General features: G+C 44.5%; 1 protein-coding gene across 1 annotated transcript in view; it reads right to left on the bottom strand.

The window, feature by feature from the left end:
* Nucleotides 1-22422, bottom strand: part of CTSL (cathepsin L) — a 325166-nt gene extending 302744 nt beyond the window's left edge. The window contains exon 1 of the mRNA XM_069961765.1: nt 22417-22422. The gene's annotated coding sequence lies outside the window, so the exon portion shown is untranslated. The remainder of the gene's footprint in view (nt 1-22416) is intronic.
* Nucleotides 22423-27014: the final 4592 nt, after the last annotated feature.

Consider the following 27014-nt stretch of genomic DNA (forward strand, 5'->3'; position numbering starts at 1 on the left):
GCATCGATTACCTCTTTGGCAACATACCTACAGTACGACTGTTGCAGAGCGCGACCCTTGACCCCATTTCCTGGTCTGATCACGGCCCTGTGATAGTCCATCTCAAGGCCGTTCTGTCCCCTACGCGACACTGTCACTGGCGTATGAATGATACCCTTTTGAAAAATCAGATTACCAGAGACTCTATCAAGACTAGTATCTCTAACTATTTCTCGGAAAACGAGGGCTCTGTCACCTCTGAAGGGGTTTTATGGGAAGCCCATAAAGCAGTTGTCCGGGGTCATTGCATAGCGGTAGGATCCTGCCAGAAAAGAGACTCCATGCTAGCCATTCAGAATGCCAAAACTACCATAGTTTCCCTGGAACAACGTCTGGCCTGCCGTCCCTCTCTGGGTGTCCTGCGGAGGCTTGTAGCGGCCCGCGAAAAACTTAAAGACCTTTCGTTGCAAAAGGTGGAGAAGCTTCTCCTCTACTCCAAGCAACGCTTCTTTGAAAAGGGCAACAAGGCCCACAACCTCCTGGCGAGGATGCTCAATGACCGGGCTGCCGCACAGTCTCCACAGGCTCTCAGAGATTCAGCAGGGACTCTACACTATCACCCTAAGGACATCTCTTCTATTTTTCTCCAATACTATTCTAAACTTTACTCCCTCCCCTCAACTTTACCATCGGACCCGGAGGCCCGTACCCGATGCCTTTCTGATTTCCTCAGCGAGTGTAATCTGCCTTCTCTGACCGCTAGTGCGCTCGAGGAATTGAATGCGCCGATTACCGTGGAGGAACTTGCGGAGGTTATTAAAGCCCTCCCGACGGGGCGGGCGCCTGGGCCGGATGGATTTTCCTACCTCTATTACAAAACCTTTTCCTCCGAACTGTCCCCTAAACTACTTTCTCTCTATAACTCTTTTCTCCAGGGTTCTCCTGTCCCCCCCTCCATGTCCCACTCCTTCATCACTCTTATACCCAAACCTGGCAAGGACCCCCTGGATTGTTTCAATTACCGGCCAATTGCCCTCCTAAACTCAGACTTTAAGATATTTACTAAATTGCTGGCTACTCGGTTGGGGTATTGGCTCCCTTCCCTAGTCAATGCGGACCAGGTGGGATTTGTACCGGGAAGACAGGGTGGGGACAACACGAGGAGGGCTATTGACCTCATTGATGTAGTTAATCAACAAGAAGAGAGTGCCCTTGTGTTGAGCCTAGACGCTGAAAAGGCCTTTGACCGCCTTGGATGGCCTTTCATGTTTGAGGCATTGCAATGCTTTGGCTTCTCTGGGCCTTTCCTTACGGCGGTCAGGGCCTTATACTCCAATCCCACAGCGGCACTCAAATTTCCCCATATGCTGTCTGAGACCTTTTCTCTTTCGAATGGCACTCGCCAGGGTTGCCCCCTATCACCCCTACTTTTTGTTCTCTGCATTGAACCCCTGGCGGCGGCGATTCGAAATTGTCCAGACATCAGAGGTGTGTCGGTCAGAGGCAAAGAGTTTAAAATCATGTTATTTGCCGACGATGTCCTCCTTACCCTGTCAGACCCGCTCACTTCCCTTCCGAACCTACATTCCCTACTTGGTACATATGGTCGCCTGTCTGGGTACAAAGTCAATACCTCTAAATCCGAAGCTATGCCCCTAAATCTGCCTGACCCCTTGATCGCCCAGCTTAGTTCCAACTTCAAATTTAAGTGGACCTCAACCTCCATAAAATATTTAGGCATCCGCCTTACTCCCTCCTACCCGTCCCTATACTCAGCTAACTACCCAGCCCTCTTCCGGGATATACGGGACCTTCTGGCCAAATGGTCCCCCCACTATATTTCGCTCCTAGGCCGAGTGGCGGCGGTAAAAATGACCATTTTACCTAAACTTTTGTACTACTTTGAGACACTCCCGGTCCGTATCCCCCTCTCAGAGCTGCGTAGTATCCAAAGAGCAGTCTTCAAGTTTATCTGGGTGTCCAAGGGGCACCGCATCCCCAACTCGGTTATGATGAGTAGCAGATCTCGAGGAGGGCTGGCGGTCCCTAACTTCCTTCACTATTACTGGGCGACTCACCTACGCCAAATAACGGCATGGTCCAAATATCTGGCATACAAGAAGTGGGCTGAAATTGAAAAAATATGGTTAGCTCCCTTCCATCTTAACTCTTTCCTGTGGCACTCCTCACCGCCTAGCTTCTCACATCTCTCGCTCTTGGGACCTATCCGTTTTACCCTCCACATATGGTCCTCATGTTCTGCCAGGTTTGGGCTCACCTCCTCTGCCTCCCCCCTGAACTCTTTCCTACTTTTCCCGAATTTTCCTCCTGGTCTCCAATCCCATACTGTCAAACTCTGGGGATCTAAGACACTCTTCCAATTTGCCGACATAGTTGATCCCTTAACTCGTACACTCCTTCCTTATGATAAATTAGCTGATAAATATGCTCTCCCATCCTCAGAACACTTTATGTACCTCCAGCTCCGACACTTTATGGTGTCGCGTCTGGGAGCCCTCACAGTTTCTAAACCTTCGGCTTTTGAGCAACTAGTTAGAATGGGGACTTCGACCTCGGGCCTTATCTCTGACATTTACCGCATCCTTGGTTCCCCAGTTGAGGGAGCCCAGGTGCAGCACTCATATATGACTAAATGGGAAACGCTGTTGGGGAGGACATTACCTCCAGAATGCTGGACTGTTATATGGGACAGAGCTGCCACCTCCTCCATATGTACTACCTACAAAGAATCCCATTACAAAGTCCTGATGTTCTGGTACCACACACCGGAGGTACTCCATAAGTTCAATGCCCTTGGTATCCCCACTATGCTGGAGATGTGTTAGGTTCCCAATTCCATATCTTCTGGGAATGCGAGCTTGTCCGACCCTTCTGGCGGGAGGTGTGTGAGATATCCTCCGCTATCCTCAGTGTCAAAATCCCTAGGGACCCAGGCCTTTGTCTCCTCAACCTTTCCCCTAAAACTATCCGTAAAAAACAAGCCAAATTGCTATTGGTCCTCCTGACTGCAGCTAAGTCCCTAATCGCCAAATGCTGGAAGCAATCGGCCCCTCCTTCCATTCAGCATTTCAAAGCTAGAGTCAGGGAGTTACGCTCTCTTGAGCGCCTTACGGCATCCCTGAATAACAGGCTGGAGGTCTTTGACTCTATTTGGGCTCCTTGGGATCTGTATTGCTCCCCGTCGGCACCCGCCTACGGTACATCCTAGATTCCTATCCTTTGTCGTTTGTTCTCATGTACGTCTTTCCATGTCCTTGTCTTCCCCTTTCCCTTTCCCCCCTCCTACATCTCCTGCCCCTTCCTCATCCTAAGTCTGTGTCCTGTTCTGTGTTGTTCAGTTACTAGCCCAGTATGGTCTATGGACCCTACCCAAACAGACATTGTTTTTCCAAACCCTGACCAGGATCTGGTAGCTGTTTTCTTTATGACTTGTTATTCTTGACCTCCTGTCTGCTCCTGTTTAAGGGTTCCGTTACATCTTTGCCATTTGTATTATGCATTACAACAATGTTCTGCTGCCTTCATATGTACCTTCCCCAGTTTGTATGGTTCTCTGTCTTTCTTTTATGGAAAATCAATAAAAATTACAATTGTTTAAAAAAAAAACACAAACAAATTTCCACATTAAAACAACAATTAGAGCGGCCTGCATATTGTCTGAGGGAATTCTCACCACAGGATTGGAAGATTGGTAGGTAACAAGCCCAGGCGTCACACCCATACCAGACCTGAACTCCGCCATACCAGACCTGACCATACCTCCCCCCCACCCGCCTCAAAAAGACACCAGATTTACTGGCAAGTCTGAAGGGGAGGTAGGGGAGACTAAAAAAAAAAAAAAAAAGTTGTTTCCTTCCCCCTGCTCCCTGGTGCTGCCCCCCTGCAAGGTGTTACCCTAGGCACCAGACCACAGGTGCCTAGTGGTAAATCCGGTCCTGCCCCTCATGTACTCCTGCATTGTCTCTTTGTCCCCCACTTTCCACAGTCACCGCCACTTGGTCTATGGCAGTATCCATGTTTTCCTGGCAGCGGCAGCCCTAGGCTATGTTCACACAACGTTTTTCTTCTCTATTTAAAAGGACGTACGACACTTTGAGTTTAAAATGAGGTCTAAAATTTCGCTGTTTGTCCGCCTGTCAGTGCATTAACAGCTGTTAGTACATTACTCTACTTTAGGTGGACTAATTGCCCTTTGGATGTGTCTTTAATTGAAAAGCCATTAAATTAATAGTAAAAACGGGGAAAGGACAGTGAAAAAAGAAAAACGGGGTGTGTGTGAACAACTAAAAAATAACGTTTGCTGTTTGCAATGGACGTCCGTAAATAATTGACATGTTCATTACTCTGAAGTGTGCACAGACAATGTTTGTTATAAGGACAAAATAAGTGCAAAATAAGGAAAGAAACATGTGCGAGCACACTTGGTACAGACCATAAAATGATATGTACGTTACTTTAAACAGGTAGATTGCTAGCCACTCATCTTAGTAATTGATGTAAGCCATTACAAACATGTAGAAGAGTAAATTATATATACAGAATAAAATGCTAACAGTGTATTGCATTGTTAGACTGCACAGCTTTGACTCTTGACTTTTAGCCTTCAAGTTCATATTTGTTATGTATACAAATGCATTCCCTTAGATCTATCTATTCTAGTGTTTGACATTTGGACTGTAGACATTGGCTAGGGCCTACATCTCATAGTAAACAGCAAAAGGAAATGCTTTCCCTTTTGCCAGATTCTTTGCTTACAGACTGTGGCTATTTTCACACACTGTCAAAAACGATGGCTGTTTTTATTGGACAGCTGTCATTTAACAGCAAAAGTCATTTTATAACAACGGCCATCATTATTAGAATAGCATCCGTCAAGGGGCGTAACTGCATCTATAGTGGCTATAGCATGGGGCCCGCCGCATCAGGGGGCCCCTTGGCCTGCTCTTGCAATACACTGGGCCCCCTGAGCCGTCATCATTTTACAGGCTGAGCGGGCCTCCTGAGATCCAAAAATGTCCCTTTACCTGAAAGAACTTGTGACGAGCACTTGCAGTTATGCAGTTATGACTAGACTTGACGGCTTAGTGGTCATTTGGAGGGGGGGGGGGGGGTGAAAAGTTTGGACAGCTATTTCTAGTTACGCCCCTGGCGGTGTGTTGACATACCCTAATTCTGTGATTTTATTTTCTATAACTTACTGGAAGTTTTATTGCAAAAACCTCACAAGAAGCTAAAAGAGAAGAGACAGAAAACAAGTACATAGCCTAGTGCCTCGTATATTTAATCGGAAACTCAGAGTTTGAACTATGACAGTTAAAATATTTGTATATTTTATTTTTTCCCTATTAACATTCAAAGTAAAGTAAGAATTCTGCAGTTCCTTCTTGGAATTTGTATGTACTTTGCAGATATTCATATGACCTAGCTTTGCTTAAGCTGTGTAACTTCTGACCCCTAATAGGAGTAGTGTGCCCTGCCAACTCAGAGGCTGGAGTGCTTCAGTGCTGGAATGACTTACTTCTGTGGACTAATCCATAGAGGTGAAGAAGGCAGAGAAATGTGACTATGGAATGACATACAGAAGACTGACAGATGTAGAGCGGAGCCGAGGAAGAGGGACAAGGGAACAAAGAAGTTTTTGTGTATTCTTGTATCTACATTGGTGACTGGTGGAACAAAAACAGCTTCTATAGCTTCCAAACAACTAACAATGGCTGAAATTTTCTCTCCCATCTAATAGTACCCGTTTAAGTAACTGATATAAGCCATTTTAAATACACAGATGAATAAATAATATGTAAGGAATAAAATGTAAACTATGACAGTGTATTGCATTATAGGAGTCCAAAGCTTTGGCTTTTGACCTTAAGCCTATAACAAATTCATACTTGTTATGTATACAAACTCAAAACCTCAGGTCTATCTATTCTAGTGTTTGACACTTGGACAGTAGACATTTGCTAGGACCTACATCTTGTAGTAAACAGCAGAAGGAAATGCTTGAGTTATTGCCAGATTCTTTGCTAGCAGACTAATTCTGTAATTTTATTTTCCACAACTTACTGGAAGTGTTATTGCAAGAACCTCACAAGAAGCTAAAACTAAAAGGGAAGGCACATAAAAAGTAATAGTCTTATGTCCCATACATCTCATAGGAAAGAATATTTGTATTTGTTTTCTTATTCAGTGTTTTTTATGGAAAGAAAAACAAGGAAAAGGGGTACAGAGAAAAACTGGGGAAAAGGGGGTACAATATAACAAATATCAAAATAATGTCTAAGTGAAATCAGCAGGCTAACATGCCATGAATACAGCAAATATAACCGTAATATAAATTTAACCATCCAATCAAAACATGCGATGAATAACGTGACGTAAAATCTGTCAGAAAGACCATCCATGCAGTTTGCTCTTTTAAAAAGACCATATTGGAGACATAATTTGCCTAGTGGAAGGGGTAGGGGTGCAAATGCGCTCCTCTAGACAGACATGTAGAAAAAAGGTACATAATAAAATATAGACACAACAAGTAGGAAGATAATTTGAAAGGTCCGCTTATGTACCAGGGCTACAGTATTCTTGGGGATCTGGAAAACTAGACCATGGACACCACATGGTTGCTTTTCGTGATGGGTCACCCTCTGGCTCCGCTTTGAGTTTCTCCATGCGCTGTATCACCATCCCCTCAGCCAACCACTCTGTTACAGCTGGAGTGCCGATACATCTCCAGTGTATAGGGATCACTATGTGTGCTGCCATAGGAAGGAAATGTACCAGAGACTTCCTGTGGGATTTCATCATTCCAGACAAGATTAGGAGTAATAAAATTGTTACTTAATTGGCCCGCTGCATCAGGTGACCTGGGTGTATATAAATCCCAGTCTCCAGATGCTCGACTCCAGTTCATTTCTGTTAGTTGCCAGGGAGAACTGCTGGAACAGGAAAAGGGGTGGTATAGGACATAGTGTGGTAGATAGGTAGGCAAATAGCTTCACAAAACACCCAACACTCCTTTTGAGGACTGTTATACTGTCAGTGTGAGTGGAAAAAAAAGAATTCCATAAAATATACCAGTATTCTACGGAATAGTATACTGGTATATAGCTAGTAATAATCAGTTATCCACAATCCAATTGTTCTTTTTAAGACTAGAAAAAAAAAATTATCTGCCTTACAGTATAGTACCAGTATTATACAGTCTAACCAGTGTCCGTGTGACAGTCTAGTGGTGGTCATGGGGAGTATATGCTGTGGTATACTATTCTACACAGTAACACCAAAAAATTGAAGGCATTTTTTTATATCCCTTTCAGAACAACAAACGACGATATGTTCCCATAGTGGGAAAATAGCCTAAGGGTATGTTCCCACTGAGCAAAATCATCAGAAAGCCTCACCACGGCATCCCTCCTGACTCATTATTAAACAGTATGTCTATGGGAGGGCTCGCGCCACTCCATAGACACACTGTTTAACACTGAGGCAGGTGGGATTATTCCGTCGATTTTGTTCAGTGGGAATTTACCCTTTAAGTGAAATAAAAATTCAGGCACAATAATTTTAATTTGGGGAATTTATACTGTCCGCAATTTAATTCATCGGCAATCCGTGCTTCAAGAAAATAGGACATGTCCGTAATTGTGCCACAGATTCATAGAATATACTCTATAGAAGTGTAGAAGAACATTCGTAGATGGTGCAGTGACATGGGAGGGTTTCTTATTCCACACCAGCGTGTCACTGCGCCTGCGCCATCCATTATAGTGCAAGTAACCAACCTTGTACTAGAATCTATGGGGGTGAAGAAGAAGAACCAAGAGGCGTTGCAGGCCTAGGGCATGAACACTTTAGGCCCTGCCTCACTGACATTGCTGCTGTACAATAAAAGATTACTTTTCACCACAAAGGCGGCACCACAAGGACTTTGAAAAACAGATCCAGGAAGGACTTTAGTTAATCTAATGAATGGTACCAGTGGTTTGGGAGTGGATAAGCTGGTGCAGATTAGATGCACAAAGCCCATTAGACTATATGATATGACAAATTGAACTATACTACTGTACATATCTACATGTCATAGAAGCATTCCCAGGTAACAGACACATTTTACTTTGCCTTTGTTTTTATGGTTTCTAGGTAACGATAATATTCTTTCAACCCGTTTAGCCTAGGACCCTAGAGCACATTTTCCCATCTACAATGCCAAGTAAAGAAATTGATTTTCCTTCTTTTAAAAGAAGCTACTAGTATTATTGCAGCTGGCCACTAAGCTCTGCCAACACATGATGATAGCCTCTTGAAAAGCATGGAAAAGTGTACATAGAAAACATTCATCCAAAATTATTATTTTTTTGTGTCAAGTACTGTGTATTCATTGTCAGATACAATGTTAAAGCGACTCTGTACCCACAATCTGACCCCCCAAACCACTTGTACCTTCAGATAGCTGCTTTTAATCCTAGATCCGTCCTGGGGTCCGTTTGGCAGGTGATGCAGTTATTGTCATAAAAACAACTTTTAATCTTGCAGCACTGTGTCTAACGGTCGGGGCTTACATATGTATATGCATTAGGCTGGCACACCCCCTCTCTGTCCTTCCTCCCCACCCTCCTCATCATTAGGAATGCCCCAGGCAGATTGCTTCCTATTCCCCACCTGTGTGTATAATAAACATGGGCTGGATCGTTAATACACCTGTGCAAAGCTCAAAAAGCAGTAAATGTTCCTGGATCATTCCTAATGCTGAGGACGGTGGGGAGGAAGGACAAAGAGGTGGTGTCAGCCTAATGCCTATACAAATGTAAGCCCCGGTAGTTAGACACAGCGCTTCAGGATTTAAAGTTGTTTTTATGACAATAACTGCATCCCCTGCCGAACGGACCCCAGGACAGATCTTGGATTAAAAACAGCTATCTGAAGGTACAAGTGGTTTGGGGGGGGTCAGATTGTGGGTACAGAGTCGCTTTAAGGCCATGGGTGGGTATTAATACAATGATTAAAAAGTAACACAAAAATCATTGTAAACGCTAAATGCTAAAACTAAATTTTCCTTGTAATATTGCAAACACTTAAAATATTCATCTAAAAAAACATTACTAAGAGGCATGAGCTTCATAACATACTAAGCGCTTCTTTTTTAGTCTGATAGAATCTTACTCTAGCAACAAGCAGGGAAAAAGTCTCCTTGGGAATTTTAGAAAAATAGGAGGAGCAGTAGTAGACGTGATAGTAATACCAGCCAGCCAAAATAACTATGTAATAATACTTTGCATAAAGGGATAATAATGCCAGCCATTATACTCAAATACCAGTTTAGGCCATATTTCCCCAGAACTGAACCAGCAACAGGGCTCACATGACAGTAAAGATAGCCCGTCACAGTTCATTTGACATTATATATATATATATATATATATATATATATATACAGTATATTTTTTTTTTTCAGAATTGGCGATCACAATGAAAGTCCAGAGGTGAAAAAGAACTCAAAGCTAATGGCAAGAGGCCTACAGATGACTGTACCACTACTTTTGGTAGGAACTAACCACTGTAAGCCACCTGTTTGTAGATGCTCTGACCAAGTCACCTTGCAATAACAACTTATAAAATTTTCTCATATCCTTACTCTTGCGAATTTTACTATTTTGAGCATGTACAGATGTATTGCCATCTCAACTAAAATAATCAAAGAGCTGTCAACAATGGAAGAGAAAGAATGGGCATATCAGGAGGCAAGTTTGCTAAATGAAAGTTTACTAGAGGAGCCCTACAATTTTAACTTTATGAGCTGAGATGAGAAAAACCTCTTTAAAGGGGAACTATTAGCAGGTTAGACAAATCTAACCTGCTGATATATCTCTATTGAGCAGGAGGCGTCAAGGATGAAGATATGTCTCTTACCTTCAACCTCAGCACCATTCCCTTGCACTTAGTCTTACTCCTTGGTCCGGTAAGACTGATAGGAGCACTACCCCATCCCCATAGCACCAGTCTAGCCCGCCTCCAGATTGAAAATCATTAGAAAGGGAGGATCTGTGCTATGGCGGTGGGGAATTACTCCTAATGGTGCCTCAGTGCTGCTAATGGTCTTACCGGACCTTAGAGTAAACGACTAAGTGCACGGGAACGGCGACCAAGGATGAAGGTAAGAGACACCTTCATCCTCAGCACCTCCTGCACAATAGGGAACTATCTGTAGATTAGATTCGTCTTAAGATTACCCTTTAAGGCTGTGTTCCCACAATGTATTCTTTTGGCTAAAAAAAACTGAAATTATAGTACAGTATGTAACGCCTGGAGTAGTGGATCCACTGGACCGTCACCAGCGATGGCACTAACCTCACCAGGGAGCGGAGTCTAAGGGGCCGCTGGTTTTCACCAGAGCCCGCCGCAAGGCGGGATGGACTTGCTGCGGCAGGCGACCCCCAGGTCGCTACCCCTGGCTTGGTTGCTAGTGACGGCAGGCGAGGCGTGGCAGGAGCAGTAGGCAGGAGATAGTGCTGGCAGAGGTCTGTAGGCGTAACCGCAGGTGACAGGCTGAACACAGGAGCAATGGAGTGACAGGGGAGCAGGAACCAGGAACAAGGACTAGGGACCAGGTAGCGGATAGGTATCAGGAACAAGGACTTGGGACCAGGTAGCGGATAGGAATCAGGAACAACAGGGGGCTGGGCCAAACGCTATGGGAAGCATGTAGAGGCTCCAACACCTGTAGTGGGGCAGGGCTGGAACTTATAGGGGAGTGATTGACATGTGGACCAATTAGGAGCTCACTGCCCCTTTAAATCTGAGACAGCCGGCGCACGCGCACCCTAGGAGGCGGGGATGCGCGCGCCGGCCGGCACAGACGGAGACAGGAGCGGAGGAGAGGTGAGGCGCCCCCAGGGGCCGAACTAGCAGCAGCGCCGGGTCCCTGCACAAGGACCCCGGCGGCTGCATGGGGCAGGAGGAGGTCGCGGCGGCGGCCCGGAACACGGGACACAGTAGTCACTAACTCCTCAATCATCCTTTACTGTATAGGGTCCCCTCCCCCCCATCCCAGCACTGTAAAGTATGGGAGATGGTGGTGCACTGACTGTACTACTACTATACTGTGTATCCACTCCAGCAATGTTATACAGTTCTGTACAGGATGGGAGATGGTGGTGCACTGACTGTACTATTACTGTACTATATATGCACTTCAGCAGTCTTATACAGTACAGGATGGAAGATGGTGGTGCACTGACTGTACTACTACTGTACTGTATATGCACTATGAATAAAGGATAAAAGGAGGCACTCACCAGCAGTGTATTCAGACCATCCAGCTTTTATTGCTGTGCGCAGGGGGAGCGCACAGCAATAAAAGCTGGATGGTCTGAATACACTGCTGGTGAGTGCCTCCTTTTATCCTTTATTCATTGTTCATACAGCATGTTTATTTCGGATTGAGCACCACCACATACCGGACCCAGCCTGAGATAGTGCCATCTAGTGGAGAGCCAGGCAGTGCCATCACTTTTTTCTTTCTTGTTGGACTGTATATGCACTCCAGCAGTTTTATACAGCACTGTACTGGATGTGTAGCCTCACCAGCTTCAACCCACCATCCATGCTCGCAAAAATTTTGAATTGCTCGCATGTTCGCAAAGTTTGAATTATGAATGTTACTTCCAGGTAAATTTTCGTTCGTATACCGCAGTATTACTGTACTGGGTACCTGCAGGGCTGTATTTACCACTAGGCACCCGTTGTCCGGTGCCTAGGGCAGCACCTTGCAGGGGGGCAGCACCAGGGAGCAGGGGAAAGGAAACAACTTTTTATTTTTTTTATTTTTTTTAGTCTCCCACCTCCCGTTTAGACCAGTAAATCTGTTGTCTTTTGGAGGGAGGGGGGGAGTGGACACAGGTGTGATTACAGAGTAGAGTGAGGGAGACTGGTATGATGGTGTTATCCAGTCACAGTATTGTAGTTTTATCCAGTCACAGTATGGTAGTATTGGTCAGTTCTGGTATGGCGGTATTAAATGTGACGCCTGGAGCTACTACCTACTAGTCTACCAACTCTGCGGTGGGGCGTCTATAAGTTTAGTGCCTAGGGCAGCAGAAGCTGTTAATAAGGCCCTGGGTGCCTGAAAAGGGTTTGAGAACTGAGCAAGAGTTTGAGAACCAAAGCAAACTTTCCTTGAAAATACTGCTTGACTTCCGAGCAGCTTGAGAACCAAGGTACTACTGTATTATAAAAATTTAGGACCATATTAACCTTATACTTAACCCTTGGAGTTATCTTGACTGCATTTAGAACATTCATGTTCTCCCCTCGCCCCTATTTTGCAAATCATGATATGGTAATGCAATCGGTTGACAATTTTAAATTGAACCAATTGATAATTTTTATTGATAGATGACTTTGTCATGTTTGACAGTAAGTTATCCCACTCTGCCTTAGTTATAGGACCTATATCTTCTTCCCAAATTCCATTTCAATCTAAGTGAAGTCCATACATGCCTTATCTAAAATAATCCTATATAATAGATAATCTCCTTTCTTCCCTTCTTCAAGTTTGTTCAGTGTTTGAAGTCCTGGTGTCCATTCGGCAGGTGATGCAGCCATTGTCCTAAAAAACAACTTTTAAACTTGCAGCCTTGTGTCAAATTGGCATGGCCTACAGTGTCTGTGCCCTATGCCTGTGATGCCTCTCCGTACCTCCTGCCCGCCCTCTTCACCATTAGGAATGCCCCTGGAAGGATTTCTACCATTCATGACTTGTCTGAACACTACACATGTGCTGGATTTAATTCCTTTATTTGCCAAAGGGAATAATTTAAAATTTTACCTTCTTCAAGTTCCGTGGAGAACTGCGGGGGCGGGGGGGGCTGCCTTGGCAATTGTTAAATAGTCTGGGCAGCCCATAGAAGATATCAGTGGTCTGCTGCCGCCGTTACCGAGGCTCCTGCGGCGGCAGCAGATCGTTGCCAAGCTGATGGTTTGTGTTTCAGCCTGTTGAAAGACAACGATCAGCCGACATCGTGCATGTTAGCTGACTGTTGGCTTCTATTACACAAAGCGATTATCGGCCATCAGTACCTGTAGAAGTTTCACTCTTGAGAATGGCTTATCCATCACAGCTCTGATTGTGTCAGAGAATACTGGTAATCTTAAGAATTCCAAGAATTGTTTCATCTGGGCAGAGGTGGTATTATTTTCACTAGTATATAGATTAGCATAATATTCCACAAATTCTTTCTCAATGTCAAGATTGTCTGATATTCAATTCCCATTACTAGATATAATTGCAGAGATGACTCTTTTATTCTTCTGTGCTTTAATAACCTAAGAGAGCAATTCATTTGGTTTCCCGTTTGTTTTGGACTCAGAGAACGCCACAAAATGTCACAAAAACTGGCAGTTGTTTTTCCTGCTTTTTTTTTGTATAGGCTTTTGATCTCTGGTGTTTTATCCCTTGCGGGTTTTTTTTTCAGTACAAGTTATTTGATGTTTTATCATGGGATTTCTATTGAAAAATTTAGGGGGAAATGCCAGAAAAAACACCCATATGTATATATAGACTTTTTTTTCTGGAATTTTTACCCCTCTATAGAAGTCTATAGGAGGAAAACAATGTTTAATTGTTTAAACAATGTACAAAACTACAAATGCTCCAAAACATGCCAAACTGACCTAAAAACCCCCCATCAAATTGTAAAACTTCGCCCAGCACCCGCACAGATCAGCTGTTAGGCACCAATTCCAAAAACGGCGCAGGAAGCAGTTGTCCCCATTTAATATGTAGCGGTGGCGACCTGTGACTGCAGCTAATTTTTTTGTGCACTTGAAAAGCTTCCAGCCTAGTCGGCACCCTACTGATCATTGACTGATGGGATATTCTGTGGATAGCTCATTGGTCTATTTTACCCCCCAAAAAACATTAATTTACCCCCTCTTGATTCCATTATGATTGCATAATTATTATTATTTATTTCGAACTAATTGTAATAGCAACAGAACTCAAATCTTTGGGATTTTTAAGTGTTTGCTACAAGTGTTACATCTAAGTCTCCAACTTACATACAGCATATGTCACCTTGGCCTAGTAGGAATATTAATCTTTAATATTGCATTTGCTGCTTCACTGTAAAGGGTTTATTGGCTGCCTAGAAATATTTCTTTTTTTTAATGAAGCCCCGTGGCATTTCCATGTGTGAACATGTCCATTCTTTTAGATTGGAATTGTAATCGTTCACCCATCTGTTCTCAATTTCTGAGGACAACAATGTAATCTTTGTATCCCCTCTCTACACTCACATTGGCAGAGTTGGCTCCTTATTTAATGGCCTCATAACTGAGAACTGCTTTTTGGTGAATATTTATATTTTTGCAACTTTTTTCACTGTGAGGATAGTAGAAATGGTTAAATATGTTTAAACGTTTAAAATACATTGTCAGTGAAAAGAACCGTGTGCAGGTGCAGCCAATGACAGTAATGTGTTTGACATTGGGAGAGATTTTAAAACTAAATGCGACAGAATGTTGGCATCATTTATGCAACTGTCATACATGCCCTGTGCAAGATTTAGGCTATGTTCCCACAATGTCTTTTTTCGTAAAATAACTTGCAGCTACTGTGAATGCTGCCCTGAAACAATTACAGACGGAGGTCACGCAACATGGTGACCGCCTAGACAAGGCCGAGACCCGTATTCAGCAGCTGGAGGACTCTCTGGTATGGACTCTCTGGTTCCTACTTCCAGAGATTTGATAGCAGAGAACCGCAAACTCTGGTCTAAGCTGCAAGACCTCGAAGATCGCTCGAGGCGGAATAACCTTCGGGTTATAGGGGTCCCGGAAACGGTGGCCCAACAGGACCTTCTCTTGTTATGTGAGTCCACCTTGCCCTCCCTCCTGGGCCTCACGTATGATTGTAAAGTAAAACGGGCGCATAGACTCGGTCCTGATCAGAGAAATACAGATCAAGGGGTTTCTCACCCGACTCTTCAGCAGCGGTCCCGTCCCCGTCAGGTCATTGTTAAATACCTGGACTACTCGGACAAGGCGGAAATTCTCCAAGCATTCCGCCGTCAGCGCGAGGCCATAGTATATGAGAACTCCAGGCTACTCATATTTGCGGAGACCACCAGGCAACGCAAACTGTTTTCCCCTGTCTGCTCTGCTCTATATCGGAAAAAGATCAAGTTTGCCTTGCTCCATTCTGCAATACTCCGCGTTTTTCACCAAGATGGCTCCTACTCTACATACCGATCTCCGGATAAAGCCAGAGAAGACCTACAGCTTGATGATGACCCTTCACCAGATGATGACAGGAGGCGTCATGGCCGTCGGAAATCACTCTCACCTAGACATCGGGCCGGCAGTGATGACCCCGCTTCCCCAGCGGCTCTGAGTGGTTTTGTCCGCATAACGAACAGCGACGTAGGAGATCTTCTTTACCACCATGATCTCTGAGGCGTTCCCTTGGTGGTGGAGCTATATGATATATATTATGGGGCACTGTCTGCCTGGTTCTCTAGTTTACTGTTGACCTCATTATTCCTGAGTTGTTATATGGTTAACTATAGTTGTTGCTCCTTATGCTCCTGTTTTATGCCGGCTGCCGGTAGCGTGGTGGCGGTGGCAGGTCTGGTGACGTTAACAAGTGTAAGTCGATGCCTCACAACATGGAAAAAGGTGAAGTCAGTAGACGCTGCTCTCCGATCGTGGTGCGGGGAGCACAGCCGTTGGAGCAGCTTGTCATGTTACTTTTGTTGGGAGTTGGGGAAGGGAGGGGTGGTTAGGGGTGCTCGCGGATAAGGGGTGTTCATCCAGTTCTCGCAGGTTTCATATCCTTAGTAACCAGCAACAATGCTGTGTCTGATATCATGGAATATAAAGGGGCTCCGGTCTCCCCAAAAGAGGGTCATGATCCTTAGACACCTGAAAAAGCTGAAACCAGACATAGTCCTGCTGCAGGAGACCCATTTAGGAGAGGAGGATTTCTTCCGTCTCAAAAAACTTTGGGTGAAGGAGGTGTATGGAGCTCCTGCAGTAGAACGTAAGGGAGGGGTAGTGACCTTGATAAGTAGAGCCTTCCAGGGCCAAGTGTTGGGTTCTGAACATGACGATGAGGGTCAGATGTGTTCCCTACATGTGAAATTACACTCTGAAGATGCAGTTTTGTATAATGTTTACGGCCCTAATGGTAACAATACTGCTTTCTTCAATAGGCTCTCCTCCAAACTTCTGACTGACCCTGCTCCCAATAAGTTGGTGGCAGGAGATTTTAATGAAGTAATGTCGATATTGGAAGACAGGTCCAGTACTCGTTCAGTCCCACCCTCATCGTCTCCTCGACCTACACCATTAGAATTACTGGCCCAAAATGTGGGACTGTCTGACACGTGGAGGCATCTGCACCCAGACTCACGGGAGTATACTTTTTATTCTGCTCCTCATGATTCTTGGTCCAGAATCGATTATGTATTTTCTTCGCCCACCTTTCTCTCTAAACTGCTAACCCATTCAATAGAGGATTTAGTCATTTCGGACCATGCCCCATTATTATGTACCTTCACAACAACTATCCCAAAAGGGCATGACTTTTTCTGGAGATTTCCTATAGGGTTGGCTAGGGATGATGAATTCAAAACTGTCTTGAAGGGGTGGTGGATGGAGTATTCTACCCATAATTCGGCCCACGCTGACCAGCCCCAATTGTTTTGGGATGCCACTAAATCTGTCTTGCGGGGTCGAATTATGGCGTACTAACACTCCCTTCAGAAGAAGGTCGCAGTCAACATAGCCACATTTAGCCTCGCTCTTAGGCGAGCGTACACCAGTTTTTTAACAACCCCATCTGACCAGACTAGGAAAGAATGGCAACAAGCACGTAGTGATTATGAACAATGGATGGAAAGGAAAGAGGCACTTGACAGATCTTATTTCGATGCCCTGCTTTTTAGACATGGGAATAAGGCGGGGCGTATTTTGGCTAGGTTTGCTAAGGGCCCCTTTCCTTCACAGCAAATTCACACCCTACAGGACACTAAGGGAATCCCACATAATCACCCTGAAAAAATCGTGTCTCCCCTTGAAAGAATTCTATCAAAATCTATACGCTAGACCCACCCCATCTTCCCATAGCACCAGGGCCTCATGGCTGGGAGGTGCTTTGCCCTCTTTGACAGAGGACCAGGTGACCCTTCTCAACTCCCCGGTTACGGTAGAGGAGGTATCTGGAGTTATAAAACACCTTAAGACCCGCAAGGCTCCGGGCCCTGACGGGTTTTCAGGGGAATTATATAAAATCTTAAACGAAGATATCTCCCCTACCTTGTTATCTGTTTATAGAACATACATAGATGGGACGCCCATTCCAGGCACATCAAATACGGCTTATATTAAAGTACTCTTAAAGCCTGGAAAGGATCCGCAGTAACCGGGATCCTACCGCCCTATTTCTTTACTTAACCTAGACTTGAAAATTATTTCAAAGATTATGGCGGACAGGTTATCCCGGGTGATGCCAGATCTTATTTAACCAGCCCAGGTGGGGTTTATTAAAGGGCGAGCAGCAGTCATGAATATAAGAAGAGTGCTAGCAGTCTTGGACGAGGTCAGACTCGGACCTCACAGTCATCAATCTCCAGCTCTTTTGTCCATCGACGCTGAAAAAGCTTTCGACAGTGTGAGCTGGGGATGGATGATGGAGGTGATCAGGGGGATGGGCTTTACGGGATCTTTTTCTTACCTATGTACAAAGTCTCTACTCTACTCCTCTAGCGAGGATTCACATCCCGGGGTTTCTCTCCCCTTCTTTTCCTCTCTTTAGAGGGACACGCCAGGGGTGCCCGCTGTCCCCTCTGCTTTTTAACCTGTCTGTGGAACCGTTATCTCGCAGGCTGCAATCCGCTCCTGATGTAGGAGGAGTTAAGGTTGGAACAGGGGAACAGCGGGTAGCGCTTTTCGCGGATGACCTATTGGTATTCCTAAATGATTATAAGAGAGATCTGCCAAATGTTCTACATTACCTGGACCAATTTGGTACCCACTCGGGCTTTAAGATCAATGTAGATAAGAGCGAATTGCTAGCTTTGTCCCCTAGGACCCCGCATCACCCCCCTCCCGACATATGTCTTTCAGTAAAATGGGCCCCGACGTTGTTTACTTATCTGGGAATCAAAGTGGGCAGAGTTCCCTTTACACTATGAATTTTCCTCCCATTATTAGGAAAATCCAGGGAGATCTCCAGAGATGGTCTAATTTACCTCTTCCCCTACTAGCACGTGTATCCTTGTTGAAAATGATGGGTTTTGCCAAACTTCTATACCCGTTGCAGACAGTCCCTCTACTCCTTAAGCATACTGATGTTAAGCTGCTTATGAAATCATTTAGCACTTTCATATGGGCCTCGAAGCAGCCGCATATTTCTCAGAAAAAACTGTCTCTTCCCAAGGACAAGGGAGGTCTCGGCTGCCCAGACGTACGTCTTTATAATCTGGCTTGCCTACTCCACCATGGGATAGATTGGGTGAGAGGTACCAGTTTATACTCTAACTGTAAGCTGTAGTTTCAACTGGTGACCCCCTGGTCGCTCAATTGTTTACTGCATACAAGATTTGCTGCCCTGCCCCCAATAGTCAAGCAAAGCCTACTCCTTCGGGACACAGTTAAAGCTTGGCAACATAGTCAAAGGCTTCTGGGCCTCCCTATTTTGGTTAGTTCACATATGGACTTGTGGCGACACCCGGAATTTACCCAGGGCCGCCTCAACCCACTGTCACGGATTTGGAGATTAAGGGGAGTGAGAACTGCTTGTGATCTAATGAAGGTTTCGGAACACAGGTACCTGTCGTTTGCAGAAGCACAGGAGGTCTTTTTTCTTCCTCCTAGTCACTTCTTGGCTTATCGGCAGATACATGGGTTCCTTTTCTCCAGACTGCGAGACCTACAGAGTGAGTTGTCATCCAATTCTATATCAGGATTTGTACGGACTTCGGTGCCGACTCACTCTGTGGCCTATTTACATGCCACATTGCGTCAGGCTGCTCTTAAGGGGGTGGAGCCGTTGCTGTTTCAGTAGTGGAAAGATAAACTACCCTTACCTGACTTACATGCTTTGACTCTCAAGGGATGGGCCACAGTGCGCAGGGCCATCATTTGTGAGCAATGGAGGGAATCGCAATTCCGTATCCTACATCATGCCACATACGGGTTTACATTCCCTCATACTCTGGAACATCCAGACCGTATTATAGCTTGCCCGAATTGTGGGGAAGCTAGAACGGACTTATATCATGGGATATTCGCATGTCCTCTAGTGCAAACCTTTTGGGGGGAGGTGGTCTCTCTTCAGGGAAAATTGGATCACACGGCCCCCATAGATCCCCCTCTTATGATATTACATATACCGCCCGAGGGGGGCAAAGTAACGTTATTGATTCATACTTTCCTACTTGTGGCAAAACGCTGTCTTCTGTCTAGGTGGCTCACCCCTGATATGCCCACAGCTGCTCATGTAGTGCAGCAAGTCAAGCATTATCTGCTAATGGAACAATTGGAGGCCGAGCCCTCTAGGGAGAGGAGAGCTAAACCCTTCTTCAGGAAGTGGAAGGCATTTATAGGCAAATTCCTGGATGAGGCTGAAAGGCAGAAGGTGGTTAGGCCTTTTCGCAATACAAGGTGGTATCTGATGGCTAATATCGCTGGTACTTTGGGCAGATTAAGTCTTCCGGAATAGGTAGTGTTGCCGAACCTGCTGACTAGGGACTGTGGGGACCTTGGGCCGCGAGCACTATTGGGAGGGGGGGTCGTTGGGGTGTTTTGTTGTGTTGAAATGTCTGTTACCATCTTTATATGCCTGGAAGGAACAAGATGTGAGGTTTCCTTCGTCAAATTTCCTTTTATTTTGTAAAATTGTGAAAATAAATAAAAATATGTTTGAAAAAAGAAAGTTGTTTAAAAAAGCTTGAGGGTTTGTTTGTTTTTTTGCATGTTTGAGTTGTTTTTTTTGTGACATTTTTTTAGGTTTTTCTATGGGACTTACAAAGTGCATAAGGCTATGTTCTCGTTTTGGCCATCTTGTTAAATAGATGGACACTAATAAAAAAAAACATGTTCTTTATTAGCGTCGGTCTATTTAACCGCTTGCCGCAAATTGACGTTTCGGGAACGTCATGTATTGAAGGTAGTTAATGCAATCCCCCCTCTGTCCCTAGCAGAGATCGGGAAGCAGGAGGAGGCTGTGTCACACAGCTTCCTCCCGCTGCCCCTGCCGGAGGGGAGCCGCGCTCCCTTCCGAGCTCCCCTCTGAGCAGCCGGAGGGAGATCCGCTCCCTCCGACCCCACTTCACCCCCCCCCCCCGGAGCCGCGCGAGTGTTTGCACGCGCTCCCCTCCGAGCAGCCGGAGGGAGATCCGCTCCCTCCGACCCCGCTTCACCCCGCATGAGTGTTCGCACGGCTGGGATGATATGGATGAGACAGATCAGGACCCTGCCCTCTAACATCCTAACAAGTAAAAGGACGTTCACCAAATGACGTCACCATAAAGTAGACATGTTGTAGATGTTGCAGTAATAATTAGGCCCTGGGCATTAAGGCCAAAACTGGCTGAAGAGGCAAGGGGTAAACAAGATGGCCACGTTCTTCCTATATTTTCCCGAAGTGGGAACATTACCTTAGCTTAGGGCCGTATTACATGGGGCCATTATCGTTTGACAAATCGTTATATTGCTCGAATTTAAACAATAATCTTTTTGTGTGTATGCAGACAAATCAAAAAATCATTTGTATGTCGTTGATCGCATTTTTTGAGCTAACCATAAAAAATCATTGTTAATTGTTCGCTAATCTATGTACATATCGTTTGTTCATTTGCAGAGAACAGAAGGAGTAAACGATCGCGGTAACAATCAAAATTGCGATTGTAACTAACCTCTATCATTCTGTGTGTTATGATTTACAATTACAATTTCAGGTCATTCTCAAAAGCATTTGTTTGTGCTTGTTTATTGTTAACTGGTGAAAACGAGAAAATCGCTTTGTCTAATAGGCCTTAGGCTGTGTTCACACACAGGCTCTTTTTGTCTATTTAGCAGCTATCTTTTTGGAGAGTCGTAATTTGCATAATACAGATGTACTTTCATCATAAAATGATGGCCGTCCAAAAAGATGTGTGAACATAGCCCTTGGCTGTTTTCCACTTATGCGTTTAGAATGTATTCTCAATGTTGTGTAAACCACGCCCCCATTTACTTCTCAATAGCAGTGCTAAAATAAAACAAAAATGAATAAAAAAAACAGAGGGAAAAACGGATGCATTTGTGTGCATCTGTTGTGATCTGTTTTTCCAATTACTTCCATTATAAAAGAAAAAGGATCAAAATGGATCTACGTTGAATGAATATACATTGTCTGAACATAGCCTAATATTGTATTTTTGAGGAATGCATGAAGTGCCTGATTCTCAGCATATTCGTATTTTAGTAGTGATAAAATTACATGGTTGTAATAGATAAAATAGCATTTATTTCCAACTGAAAAGTATAAGTGATATCTTTCTATTGTTTTTATGAAACATTCGCAATTATTTTGCAACCTTTACATATATGGAATATGTTTTTATTGGAACAACAAAAAAGAATTTCACAAAATAAGAAAGAACTCTGCAATGTTAAAAAAGTAAACAATGGCTTCTACAGAGATTAGGTAAAACATACAAATACACGTGCAGAAAACCAAAATCCTTTGAAGGAAACATTTTATTATGTGGAGCATATATTTGCAATTTGTGGTTTGTTGTAAACTAATTCAATGTAACTTGGTGTTGACTGAAAGGATTAAGTGAAGCAATAAAAAAATTCAATTAACTCAAAGCAGTAACCAATTGAAACAATCCGTGTATCAGTTTACTGTAGAAAGAATTGGAATTCAGTGAGTGCCATAGATACATGGCTACAGAAATACATATGAAGTAATCCACTTTTACATATTTTTATACTACTTCTATGGTTAATCTAAATGAAAATTGACAAAACCTTATATGCTATTGTGCATCAAAGCCACGATAGGAAAAGTATGTTTTATGAATAAAAGCTTCACAGGTTTAACAGTGAATGCATCAACGCACTTTTTAAGGTATATTTCAATAGTTAAAGGGGTTATCCAGGATTAGAAAAACTCAACTACTTTCTTGAAAAAACAGCACCACCCCTGTCCTCAGGTTGTGTGTGGCATTACAATTCAGCCCGATTCACTTCAATGGAACTGAGCTGCAAAATCACACCCAAACTGAGGGCAGCAGGGGTGCTTTTTTGTGGAAGTGAAAAACAAGGGAGCGGGGCGCTTCCTAATGTAATACCGTAGGTAGAAGGGAAGAGGGTGAGAAATGTATACTAGACCCACTGACCTGATAGAGTTGTGCTAACAAATAGGCACAACTCTATGAAGGCCTTCACTAGGCATACACCGCAGCCAGAGCAGCCAGAGCAGGAGCACCAGTAGGTTGGTGTGTAGAGGTAGGGCGATCCAAGTGGGACCAACGGACCAAAGAATCCCTCTTCAGACCTGCCCAGGTGTAAAAATCATTCAGGGAGTTGGCGTGCATAGATACTGTATATGAGGTGTCACGTTACTGCATCCTTCACTTTCGATAAGTGTATTAATGCAACGCGTTTCGGCCAAACTAATTAACAAGTATACCTTTCTAACCATAAACTCCTTTTATGCTACTTTACAAGTTCAAGATTGACAGTTCACTTCTGGGTCTCATGTCCCGGGCAAGTGGCACAACAAGTCACATGTAGCACCGTTCTCACAATCCTAAGTGAGTGCATGAATGGCTCTTGAAGCTGAAAACATGTATTAGACATAAAGCATAAAGTTTTTTGTGCTTACTATTTCGTCTGGTGTGATCTGTCAGGACCGGTCAGGAGCCGGAGTGGAGATCGCGTATGTGTTACTTGACCATGCGCGATGCAGCCTGCAGGACATAGAGCCTGCATCGCACGCGGGAAAGTCCACCCACTACATCATGTCATGTACTGACTTATGAGTGTGAGAACGGTGCTATATGTGACTTTTCGTGCCGCTCGCCGGGGACGTGAGACACGGAAGTGAACTGTCAATCACGAACTGTCAATCATGCGTATATATACGTTCTTGACAGTGAGGGGCTTTTGATGAGTGCGGGACCACTGCAGTGTGAGCGGTTCCCCAAATTAGGCTGGCTGGGGCTGGAGATAATGACAGGCAGCTGCTTTCACACCTGTGCTAAGCTTGTTCTACAGCAATATAAAAGGTGCATTAAGCAGAATAAAGCCATGCATTTACTGTCACTTAGTGGTTAAGAGCAACACACTGAGCTGCAAAAATAAAAACTCTTCCAAATAGGCCATAAAAACCAAACCTGGAACTGGATTGTTTCTATGGTTAAGACAGTCACTTTTTAGGCATCAGTCTTACTGGCTTGAGAAAATGTGGGCTATATGTGAGTTCTATAGCTGGAAACAAAGCAAATTTTTTGGAATAGTTTTATAATTAGATCGTGAATTCTTCATGGCCAAGTTTGTAAAGATGTTTACGTCAACAATTCTATCAGGAAATACAGACAAACAGTACTTTGTTCTACATAACGTTTCATGGCCCAATGAAGTGGAAAATCATGGCAGGAAAATTATGCGATTTGTGAGACTCTTTTGCCATGAATTGCGCATTTGGAGGGTGTCCTGCTGCTCCAAATCAGAAAAAAATCGGAAAACGGGCATTCCAGATGATGCGCTTGCCATTTATTAACCCCTTAGGGACCAAGCCTGTTTGGGCCTTAATGACCAGGCTCATTTTTCAAAATCTGACCTGTCTTACTTTATGCACTTATAGCTCAGTGATGCTTTAACGTATGCTAGCGATTCTGAGATTGTTTTTTCATAACATATAGTACTTTATGTTAGTGGCAAAATTTGGCCACTGTCTTGTGTGTTTTTTGTGAAAAACATCAAAATATAATGAAAAATTTTAAAATTTTGCAATCTTTATTCTGGCTTCATTTATTCTGGCTTCATTTCGTAAACATATTTCACTTTTTTAGGGTGTTACGGGGCTTAGAAATGTATCAGCATATTATCAAATTTTCATGAAATTTCCAAAACTGATTGTTTTAGGGACCAGATCTTTTTTTAAGTTCATTTAGGAGGCTCGTATACTGGAAACCCCCATAAGTGACCTTATTTTGGAAACTAGACACCTTAAAGAATTAATCTTGGGGTATAATGAGCATTTTAACCCTACAGGGGCTGGAGGAAAGTATTCACAATTAGGCCGGAAAAAAAATGGAAAATAGAAATTTTCTAATAATATATTTGTTAAAATTAAAGTATCTCATTTTCATAATAAACATGAGAGAAAATGCACCCCAAATTTTGTAACGTAGGTTCTCCTTAGTACAATGGTACCCCATATGTGGGAGTAAACCACTGTATGGGCACACAGCGGGGCTCAGAAGGGAAGGAGCGCCTATTAGCATTTCCAGTTCAGATTTTGCTGAAGAAGTTTCTGAGCGCCAGGTGCGTTTGCAGAGCCCCTGTAGTGTCAGCAGAATAGAACCCCCCCCAAAAGTCACCCCATTTTGGAAATTACACCCCTCAAAGAATACATCTTGGGGTCTGGTGACCATTTTGACCCCACAGGTATAAGAGGAAAGTATACAAAAGAAGACAGTAAAAATGAAAAAACAGAATTTTTCCAATAATATGTTTGTTTAGTTTGAAATTTCTCAATTTCACGAGGAACAGGGGAGAAAACTCACCCCAATATATGTAACGCAGGTTCTCCTGAGTAGAATGGTACCCCATATGTGGGCATAAACCACTGTGTGGGCACACAGCGGGGCTCAGAAGGTAAGGAGCGCCAATTAGCATTTCCAGTTAAGATTTTGCTGAAGAAGTTTCTGAGCGCCAGGTGCGTTTGCAGTGCCCCTGTAGTGTCAGCAGAATAACCCCCCTCCAAAAGTCACCCCATTTAGGAAAGTGCACCCCTCAAAGAATACATCTTGGGGTGTGGTGACCATTTTGACCCCACAGGTATTAGAGGAAAGTATTCAAAAGAAGACAGTAAAAATGAAAAAATAGAATTTTTCCAATAACATGTTTGTTTAGGAACAGGGGAGAAAACTCACCCCAATATATGTAACGCAGGTACTCCTGAGTAGAACGGTATGTGGGCATATACAACTGTGTGGGCACACAGCGGGCCTCAGAAGGAAGGGAGCGCCAATTAGCATTTTCAGTGCATGATTTTTCTAAAGAAGTTTCTGAGAGCCAGGTGCGTTTGCAGTGCCCCTGTAATGTCTACAGAATAGAACCCCCCCAAAAAAGTCACCCCATTTTGGAAAGAACACCCCTCAAGGAATTCATCTTGGGGTAAAGTATTCAAAACTAGACCGTAAAAATGAAAAAAAAAATTATTTTTCCAATAACATGTTTGTTTAGTTTGAAATTTCTCAATTTCACTAGGAACAGGGGAGAAAAAGCAACCCAAAATTTGTAACGGAGGTTCTTCTGAGTACAATGGTACTCCATATGTGGGCATAAACCACTGTATGGGCACACAGCACGGCTCAGAAGAGAAGGAGTGTAATTTTAGGTACAGGCAATATGTGGGTGTTTACTGGTTATCTGGGGTGGTAATAGGCAATCTCGGGGTGTTTACTGGCTATCTGAGGTGGCAACATGCAATCTGGTGGGGTTATGGGCAATCTGTGGTGGTTACGAGCAGTCTGTGCCAATCTGGGGTGGTTACGGTCAATCTGGGGTGGTCACTGGCAATCTGGGGTGGTTACGGGCAATCTGGGGGTGTTTACTGGCTGTATGGGGTGGTTATGGGCAATCTTGGGGTGTTTACTGGCTATATGGGGTGATTATGGGCAATCTTGGGGTGTTTACTGGCTATCTGTGGTGGTGATGGGCAATCTGGGGGTGTTCACTGGCTATCTGGGGTGGTGACGGGCAATCTGGTGGTGTTCACTGACTATCTGGGGTTGCAACGGGCAAATTGGGGTGGTGACGGGAAATCTGGGGTGGTGACGGGCAATCTGGGGTGGTTGCGAGCAATCTGGGGTGGTTGTGAGCAATCTGGGGTGGTTACAGGCAATTTGGGGTAGTTACAAGCAGTCTGTGGCAATCTGGGGTGGTTACGGGCAATCTGTGGTGGTTACGGGCTGTCTGGAATGGTTATGGGCTATCTGGGGGGGATACGGGCAATCTGGGGAGATTACGGGCAATCTGGGGAGATTACGGGCAATCTGGGGTAGTGACAGGCAATCTGGGGTAGTGACGGGCAATCTGGGGTGGTGACGGGCAATCTGGGGTGGTGACGGGCAATCTGGGGTGGTTATGGGCTGTCTGGGATGGTTATGGGCAATCTGGGGTGGATACAGGCAATCTGGGGAGATTACGGACAATCTGGGGAGATTACAGGCAATCTAGGGTGGTTAAAGGCAATCTGGCATGGTTACGGGCAATCTGGGGTGGTGACGGGCAATCTGGGGAGATTACGGACAATCTGGGGAGATTACAGGCAATCTAGGGTGGTTACAGGCAATCTGGGGTGGTGACGAGCAATATGGGGTGGTTACAGGTAATCTGGGGTGGTTACAAGTAATCCAGGGTGGTTACGGGTAATCCAGGGCATTTGACTTTGGTGACAGGCGTAAAAAAGTGCAGGCACCATTTGGAACAAGCGATCAGTGGTATATAGTATATACCGCTGATCACTTGTACTGGGACCACACCACAGAGTCTGTTCACAGAGATGGCGGCGGCCATCTTGAATCAGATGGCCGCCCTGGGAGGGGAGGGTCCGTGACCAGGTCACTAGGGTTAATTCTGGGGACAGGGGGGGACATGTTCTCATCTCCTCTCACTGTGGATTCACGGTGAGAAGAGATGAAAGCGTTCAGCTGCGCTGGCAATGCCCGTTACCAGTGGCCGCCGTTATACTGACAATAACGGCGATCGCTGGTGAGGGGACTTGCCAGGACTGA

Source organism: Dendropsophus ebraccatus, chromosome 3, assembly GCF_027789765.1.
Source record: "Dendropsophus ebraccatus isolate aDenEbr1 chromosome 3, aDenEbr1.pat, whole genome shotgun sequence".
NCBI classification, from domain to species: domain Eukaryota; kingdom Metazoa; phylum Chordata; class Amphibia; order Anura; family Hylidae; genus Dendropsophus; species Dendropsophus ebraccatus.